The 9,126-nt window shown below is 47.2% G+C and overlaps 1 non-coding gene across 1 annotated transcript; it reads left to right on the forward strand.

Annotated features, from left to right (window-relative positions):
• The first annotated feature begins 212 nt into the window (after positions 1-212).
• Positions 213-284, forward strand: TRNAE-UUC (transfer RNA glutamic acid (anticodon UUC)). The gene has a single exon. It is a non-coding gene; the product is annotated as a tRNA-Glu (tRNA).
• The last annotated feature ends 8,842 nt before the right edge of the window (positions 285-9,126 follow it).

Consider the following 9,126-nt stretch of genomic DNA (forward strand, 5'->3'; position numbering starts at 1 on the left):
AGGAGTTCCCGCTCCTGGGAGGGGCCCGGATGTGCCGGCCGGCGCTGCGTAGGCAGGCGGGTCCGTGAAGTTCGGGCTTGCGCAGCCGCAGTCAGCACAGATTTCTACCAGCCGGGGCAAGGCCTGAGGTGCGCAGATGTGGTGTGTTGGTGCTGACGACAAGCTGACGCAAATAATATATGTCGCATCGAGGAAGATAGACTTTCGGAAGTTCCCATATGGTCTAGCGGTTAGGATTCCTGGTTTTCACCCAGGCGGCCCGGGTTCGACTCCCGGTATGGGAACGTTCAGTTGTTTTTCTTACTCTTTCAACTTGCCACAGTTTGGTTTTTTTCCACTAGCACACCTCACGTCAAATTAAATGTCTCTCTGCATTTAAACCTGGAGAAATTGAGGCCCGGGAAGCTCTGGGCCCCATCCGTCAGCGTATTAATCGGAAGTGTCGATTTTGCATCACGTCATTGACTAGTTCTACCAGTGAGTTACATGCGGTACCATATCCACTACAGGTGTGAGTAATAGTAGTAGTTACAGGTTAAATGTTTACTCCAGTATGTATTAGACCACCGCCGTGAAGGGCGCCCCGGGCCCGGCCCCTCCCTCGAGGGCGGCGCCGCCGCAGCCTGGCTCCCGGGCCTGCGGGGAGGGTGGGGCCGCTGCTGCGGAGCTGTGTCCGCGGAGGGGCGAGCGGCAGGCTGCGGAGGGAACCGGAGCGTTCCCCGACAGTTTTAGCTCTCTTTGTCCCGGCGGCCGCTGTGTTTGCCCTGTGGTCCAGTGGTTAGGGGTCCTGGGTTCTCACGGGGGCAACGCGGGCTTGCGGGCCGCGCCCGCACGCCACGCCCTCTGCATCCCAGCCCGGGCACACTTCCCTTCGAAAGGGGAGCCAAAGCCACAAACATGAGTCAGAAAACGCCTTCCTCCGTTTTCCATCCCTTTACCCTGTCGGATCAGTTAATCCAGGGAGCTTACGCGCAGGCCCGAGGCCCTGTCCCCAGTAGCGCACCACCACACGCGTGTATTCATTCACACTTCTGCGCGGGGGGGGCGGGGATTATCCTATAATCATATTAATTTTAAGCGTGGAAGTTACAGTAGGTTACAGTGGTTTCTGATCTGGCATGCAGAGAGCTTGGAAGCCATTTCTGTCCTCACAATAAGGAAAAAGCTGAGAAAACAACAGTTTAGCCACTCGTCTTGGATCATGAGGAAATTGAGGTCGCGGGGCCAACTGCTGCCTCGAAAACTGGAGAGAAGAGTGAGGACAGAGAGCCAGGCCTCACCAGCCTCAGAAGCGGCTGCCAGAGTCAGCAACTTGTAGGAAAACTTGGAGGCTCACTGAGCGTCACACTTGTGGGTTTTACTCCAGGAGCCCTACCAGGTGCTCCGGGTCAGGACTGGAGAAAAAGCCCCCGGTGCTTCTGGCAAGGGGAGGGGGAAAGGAACCGTTCGGAAACGAACCAGCGCAGCCTGTCCTCCTTAACAAAGGCCCATCCTCAGGGAAACTGTTACCAGAGCATACCCAACTTGGGGGAAGGGAGATACTGAACTCCAGCCCTCTCTCGTCGTAAAGGGAGGAACAGAAGCTCAGAAACACTTGTGAACGTCACAGCCCAGGGGCAGATGCTCAGTAAAAGACTAAGCCCTAACCATAGGATTCTAGACACTTCCCCTCCGCCCAGCTCTTACCACCACATAACTAAAGCTCCTGCGTTACAATAATAGGGGACTATAGCCGAAGGAACTGCTAGGCTCAGAATCTGTGTAAGAGGTCTAATGGGAAAGCCAAAGACAACACAAGACACAAAAATAAGAACACTGGAGGAAATTTTAGCCTCTGACACCTACAGCTAGAGCAAACAATAAATACAGCCTGGTTCCTAGACAGAAAAATACAAAAGCTCACACTAAAAGCCTATTTACCTCAGTTCTTTCTACCTGATACATCATGTGTAGCTCTTAACAAAAATTTAAAAGACAGATGATAAAACAGGGACCGTTTCTATGCCCTTGAGCCCCTGAAATTATTCAGACTAGCCAATCCTATATCCCGTTGCCCTGCCTCTGCCTCTGCCTCTTGACTTCCCCTTGGTCATTCTCTGTGTCCCATGCCTCCACATGCGTCCCTACTCCCTCTCTTGGGAATGTTGAGCACAATAAACTATGTTTTCAGTGGCAATTGTCTCCTGATCTGTTGGCCTTACAATACCTAAGTAATAATAATAAAACATTTAAACAATTGGTCCAGCAAGCAGAATGGCTTGATCTCAGACCGAATGACTGATCTTGACTTTCTAACAGGTCTTCCAGATAGCAGCAGCACGCACGCTGCTGGCTGGCATGTTGTTGCTGTAGCCAAAGCTGCTTTTTTTTTTTTTTTTTTTTGCGGTACGCGGGCCTCTCACTGTTGCGGCCTCTCTCGTTGCAGAGCACAGGCTCCGGACGCGCAGGCTCAGCGTCCATGGCTCGCGGAGCGCCGTGGCTCACGGGCCCAGCCGCTCCGCGGCATGTGGGGTCTTCCCAGTCCAGGGCATGAACCCGTGTCCCCTGCATCGGCAGGCGGACTCCCAACCACTGCGCCACCAGGGAAGCCCTAAAAAAAATTTTTATTGAGATAAAATATACTTCATAAAATTTACCATCATAACCATTTTTTTTTCTGTTTTAAAAAATTTATTGAGGGGCTTCCCTGGTGGCACAGTGGTTGGGAGTCCGCCTGCCGATGCAGGGGACGCAGGTTCGTGCCCCGATCCGGGAGGATCCCGCATGCTGCGAAGCGGCTGGGCCCGTGAGCCATGGCCGCTGGGCCTGCGCATCCAGAGCCTGCGCTCCGCAACGGGAGAGGCCGCAGCGGTGAGAGGCCCGCGTACCGCAAAAAAAAAAAAAAAAAAAAAAAAATTTACTGAAATATAGTTGATTTTAAATGTTGTGTTAGTTTCTGGTGTACAGCAAAGTGATTCAGTTATACATATATAAAATATTTTTAAATATTTATTTATATTTTATTTGGCCGTGTGAGGTTTTAGTTGTGGCATGCGGGATCTTCGTTGTGGCGTGCAGGATCTTTAGCTGCGGCATGCTAACTCTTAGTTGCGGCAGGTGGGATCTAGTTCCCTGATTAGGGATTGAACCTGGGCCCCCTGCATTGGGAGTGCAGAGTCTTAGACATTGGACCACCAGGGAAGTCCCTAGTTATACATATATATATTATAATAGTTTGCATCTGCTAATCCCAAACTCCCAATCCATCCCTCCCCCACCCCCCTTCTGCTTGGCAAACATAAGTCTGTTCTGAGTCTATTTCTGTTTTGTAGACAAGTTCATTTATGTCATATTTTAGATTCCATATATAAGTGATATCACATGGTATTTGTCTTTCTCTTTCTGACTTACTTCACTTAGTATGATAATCTCTGGGTCCATCCATGTTGCTGCAAATGGCCTTATTTCATTCTTTTTTATGGCTGAGTAGTATTCCATTTTGTGTGTGTGTGTGTGTGTGTGTGTGTGTGTGTGTGTGTGTGTGTGTGTGTGTGTATGCCACATCTTCTTTATCCATTCATCTGTCAATGAACGTTTAGGTTGTTTCCATGTCTTGGCTATTGTAAATAGTGCTGCTATGAACATAGGGGTGCATGCATCTTTTCAAATTAGAGTTTGGACTTGTCCAGATATATGCCCAAGAGTGGGATTGCTGGATCACATGGTAACTCTATTTTTAGTTTTTTGAGGAACCTCCATACTGTTTTCCATAGGGGCTGCACCAGTTTACATTCCCACCAACAGTGCAGGAGGGTTCACTTTTCTCCAACACCCTCTCCAGCATTTGTTATTTGTAGACTTTTTAATGATGGCCATGCTGACCAGTGTGAGGTGGTACCTCATGGTAGTTTTGATTTGCATGTCTCTAATAATTAGCGATGTTGAGCATCTTTTCATGTGCCTGTTGGCCATCTGTATGTCTTCTTTGGAGAAATGTCTAGTTAGGTCTTCTGCCCATTTTTTGATTGAGTTGTTTGGTTTTATGTTATTGAGTTGTATGAGCTGTTTGTATATTTTGGAAATTAAGCCCTTGTCAGTCACATTGTTTGCAAATATTTTTCTCCCAATCTGTAGGTTGTCTTTTCATTTTGTTTATGGTTTCCTTTGCTGTGCAAAAACTTATAAGTTTGATTAGGTCCCATTTGTTTATTTCTGCTTTTATTTCTACTGCCTTCATAGACTGACCTAAGAAAACATTGGTATGATTTATGTCAAAGAGTGTTTTGCCTGTGTTCAGCTCCCTCAGCTTGGGTCTTTGCTTGAGTGGAAAGGACAGATGCCAGGACCCTAATGATCTTTCTAGCCCTAACAGCCTGTAATTCCAGTTAAATAAAAAGGAAGGAAATCATTTTGGCCCCCCTCTCAATGTTAATTTTTTTTAATAATTAGCAGGAAATCTTCAGGACCAGTCCCCAGAACTGGTGGGCTTGTCTTCTGTGGAGGTTTGGCGCTGTTCTGGGTGGGCCAGAACTTTCAGCCCAGCCTATGCTCCTAGAGAATGTATGCCGGGCTCAAGAGAATGAGATTAAGTGGGCAGTGAAGTTAGCTGGATCCTCTATAGAGGCATAGCAAACTCCTGGAGGGTGGCCCTTGGCACCTCAAAATCCTTACTAGACCTTGGTCCAGCATCTGGAAACTCTTGTTTCCAATTTTTTTCAAAATTCAAAACTTTTTCTCCCTGTTTTCTACTAGCCTCTGAAATTTCTAAAGTAGAATTTGGACCCAGCTGGGGGGAAAATTTTTTTTTTAAGGTACATCTACATCTTGCTTACCCAGAAATAACTTTTCACTTTCATTTCTACTCATCAGAAATATGGTTAAAAAAGAAAGTTCTGAATATGTTTGGAGAGGAGTGAGCAGTTTGGGGTGGAGGCATATTTTGGGTCAGCATGACCCAGGGGTCCCTGCATCTGAGAGTCCTACTTCATTACTGGAGAGACCAGCCAAATACTCATAGAACAATTAGAGAATGACCAAGTGCTAAACAGGCTTCCAGAGCAAGAGAAAGGCCTGGACTGGACAGAGTTCACAGAGCTCCTTAGGTTTCAATAAGCCTCAAAGGGGAGTGAGAGTTCAGGCAGAGAAGGTTCTTGAAGAACAGCCTCTCAGAACACTGTGCAAGGACAGGTCGACAAGATAACCCAGGTTATGTAAGGTCTGGGATTGCTCATTCCTTCATCATTCAGTTCTGCCTGTTCTGGTGGAAAGAGAAGAAGGGAATGAAAAAGAAAAGTGGGGAAGGGCCCTAGAGCTGGGCAGTGCCCTCTGCGCCCTGCTGGCTCCAGGTGGGTTGGGGCAAGTGGCGCCCTGCAGTAGAGGCTGTCAGGGCTCTGGCTGGGCTGCATGATGGCCCGGCGGATGCTCATACGACCAAGGGCCCAAGGCCCTGAAGTCCCTACCCCCTCAGCCCCAGCAGCTGGACCTCGTGAGCTCTCGGAACCCAGCAGGGCTGGATCTGGAGTATCCCATGATGGGAGGGCACGGAGAACACCAGGACCTCGAAATGCTTGAGGCCCTGGTCTCAGGCACACAGCAGGCTGGCCTGCCTGCTAGTTTCCAGACGCAGCTAGTAGGAGGCATGGGCAGCAGAAGCGAGGCCTAGCGCCTGGGCCGGCTGGTGGTGCGCCCAGACCTGGCAAGCAGGGACCTCGCTGTGCCTGGTCCAGAGCCACGTGGGGAGCCAGAGTGGCCAGAGCAGGCCATGGGCTTCTGGGGCCCTGGCGTCAGAACATATCACCTGGAACCTGCCCAATCTCCCCTGACCTCAGGAGCAGGGTTACTGACCTGGTTATTACTTGGTTTGCAGACCTCCTGGGGACACCAGCTGCTGAAGGCTTTAGCCTTCCACCCCCTCCCTCTCCCGCAGCTCTTTCCAAAGACCCCCCCCCCGTCCGTCCTCCCTCCCCGCCCTCCAGCCACTGCCCTCCCCATCCTAAAATCCCACCTGCCCGCTACATCCCAGTGGCCTTCGGTGGCCCCCTACGGCAACACTGGCAGGAGGCAGCATTCCAGCCCCTCAACCTCACAGCCCCACCCAGACTCAGGGCAATGGGGTGGGCGGGGGCACTGACTGAGGGGACCCCTAACGTGCGGGCAGCAGGCTCCCTACGTCCTTGAGTTCTTCCTATACTGGGAGCTCCAAGAAATTCACAAGGCAGGGGCTGCAGGCCACAGCTGACTCCAACACAGTCATTCCCTTTCCCAAGGGAAAGACGTTCCCTTGGCAAGACAGGGACAAGCCAAGAGAACGAATGTCCTTTTGCACCTGGACCCCATAGTACAAACTTTGTGTGCCCTTAGGTCCCAAGGACATAAGACCTATCTGAGGCCTCAGGCCCCGCTGGCGTGCTCATGGATATCGCTCTTACAGAGCAGCGGGTGGGGCTGGCAGGCACCCTGTGAGGGGCAGCCACAACACTTCCTGGCCCAGCTAGAGCAGACAGCCCTCCCTCGGGGAGCTGCCCTCTCCCCCACAGCTTGCCCTCTCTCCCTCTCTCTCTCTCCCCTCCTCTCTCCTCTTTTGGCCACCTGTGGGCAGGGTTCTGGTCTGGGTGGGTTGCATGGTGGGTTTGCAGGAAAGGCTGGGCTACTGCCCTCTGGACTTCCTGGCTGGCTTCCATTGGGTGGAGCAAGTCTGAGCTGAACTGGAACACAGTACTCAATGCTAGCAAACTGTATGCTCAAAATGAACCAATGGCTGACGTGAAATTTGGAATACTTCTTACAACTACCATTAAATATGTAGTTTCCATGTGCTGAAAGTGACCTCCATCCCACATCTTCAAATTAAGGGGAATAAAATGGTTCATATGTGACTCATATAATTGCAGTGATAAGTGCAGGCAATTTAGTCATGAAGGAGAATGACCCTGTGTGATTCTCTTTGTTTCAGTTCCATGAGTCTCTGAGGACTTTGTGAAGTGTCACACTTTAAGTATCATTACTGCAGTTCAAGAGATCATTTGAACTGCAATTTATAGATAAGTAAATGAAAGTGTGAGAGATGAGTCCAAGGTCAACAGATCCAGAATAAGAAACCAGCTAGTTATGGTTTTTTCAAAGGCATGCATCAGCCACTTGGATACTTGATATGCTAACACTGTCCACCTAGACTTTAAATCCAACCTCACTGACCCATATATGAGGTGGTCGAGAAACATTCGGGTGCTTACTTGAATTCTTATTTAAAAAGTACCCTTAGGGCTTTCCAGGGATTCCCTGGTGGCGCAGTGGTTGAGAGTCCGCTTGCCGATGCAGGGGACACGGGTTCGTGCCCCGGTCCGGGAACATTCCGCGGCCTGCGTGCCGCGGAGCGGCTGGGCCCATGGGCCATGGCCGCTGGGCCTGCGCGTCCGGAGCCTGTGCTCTGCAGCGGGAGAGGCCGCGACATGGAGAGGCCTGCGTACCACAAAAAGTACCCTTTATTGCTGCAACAGTGAAGTACAGTTCCTTAGTACATAACACTCCTTTTTTTTCTGGTCTACATTCTGGTTCCTTGTCACTATCCTGGGTTCCAAGTGAATATGAAAACACAAGGGGAAATAGTTTCCTTAAAATCACTAGTTCAACTGGTTTAACCTATTTACAAAAACAGGAAGGTCTGTCAGAATGAGAAAGTTCTTAGAGACCAAGGAGTTGGTACATGGGCACTCCAGCAGGTGACCACTACACCAACCATTCTTTTTTCAGATCATTATTCCTAGGGGTTTATTGATTTTATAAATCAAGTTTGGGCTTTGTTAATTTTCTCTATGGTTATTCATTTTCTATTTAACTAATTTCTGCTCTTTTTATTTACTTCACTTACTTGGGTTTGATTTGCTCTTTTTTTTTTCTAGCTTCTTAAGAGGAAACTTGGATAACTGGTTTTAAACTTACCTTTTTTCTTTTTCTAATGTAAGTATTTAAAGCTACACATTTCCCTCTAAGCACCACTGTAGCTACATCTTACCAAATTTGATATGTTACCTTTTTATTATCATTATTTGAAATATTATATAATTTCTTTGTTATTTCTTCTCTAAAGCGTGGAGTTTTATGAAGTGTATTGTTCAATTTCCAAATATTTAGGGCTTTTCTAGACATCTTATTATTACTGTTTTCTAATTTAATTCCAGTGTGGTCAGAGAACATAATTTGTAATATTTTAATATATTGGTATACATTGACCCAGAATATCTCAGTGAATTTTCCATGTTTACTATGAAAAAATGTTATTTTTTTCTACAGTAGTTAGGTGGAATAGCCGATAAAAGTCAATTGTGTCAAGATTAATAGTGTCATTCAGAAACCTTCTATGTACATATTGATTTTTTGTGTAGATGTTCTATCAGCAAACTTTAATTATATATTTTATTCTTCCAACTTCTTTTCCAATATACACTTTTATATTCCATGTTAGTAGTTCACTAAAATTATATAACTCATCTTTGGAATTTCATAAACAATTTTAAACTGTAAACAATACTTATTAAAATTCAATAAATACATATAGGTGGTAGCGAAACCAACTTAATTATTAATTAACTAATTCATAGTGATCATTAAATAGGTAATGTTTTAACATTACAATTCCCTTCTAAGTGTTTTTATTTCCAGGTAACCCAAGTCTTTATAATAAGTTTATGAAATTTCAGTTTCTCATTTGGTCAGTCAGTGTTTCTAACAGGGCATTTTTAATTACTATTAAGAAATAACAATAATAAAGTAATGAAGTTGCAAAGAAAAGAAATAACATAGCATAAATTGTTCACCAACTACTGTTTTACATCCAAAATATTGACCTTCCTTCAATCCAAAATATTGATAGCCTTTACTTTGTTTTTTCCCCTTTGCTTACTGATATATCTGAAAATTAGATTGAAGGATAGCTGAGTCCCTTACATTTGATCTCTTTTAGAACACTAAAGATAAAGCTTAAAAAGTCAACACTTAGGGCTTCCCTGGTGGCGAAGTGGTTGAGAGTCCACCTGCCGATGCAGGCGACACGGGTTCGTACCCCGGTCCAGGAAGACCCCACACGCCGCGGAGCAGCCGGGCCCGTGAGTCATGGCCACGGAGCCTGTGCTCCGCAACGGGAGAGGCCAC

This window comes from Orcinus orca, chromosome 7 (assembly GCF_937001465.1).
Source record: "Orcinus orca chromosome 7, mOrcOrc1.1, whole genome shotgun sequence".
Taxonomy (NCBI): domain Eukaryota; kingdom Metazoa; phylum Chordata; class Mammalia; order Artiodactyla; family Delphinidae; genus Orcinus; species Orcinus orca.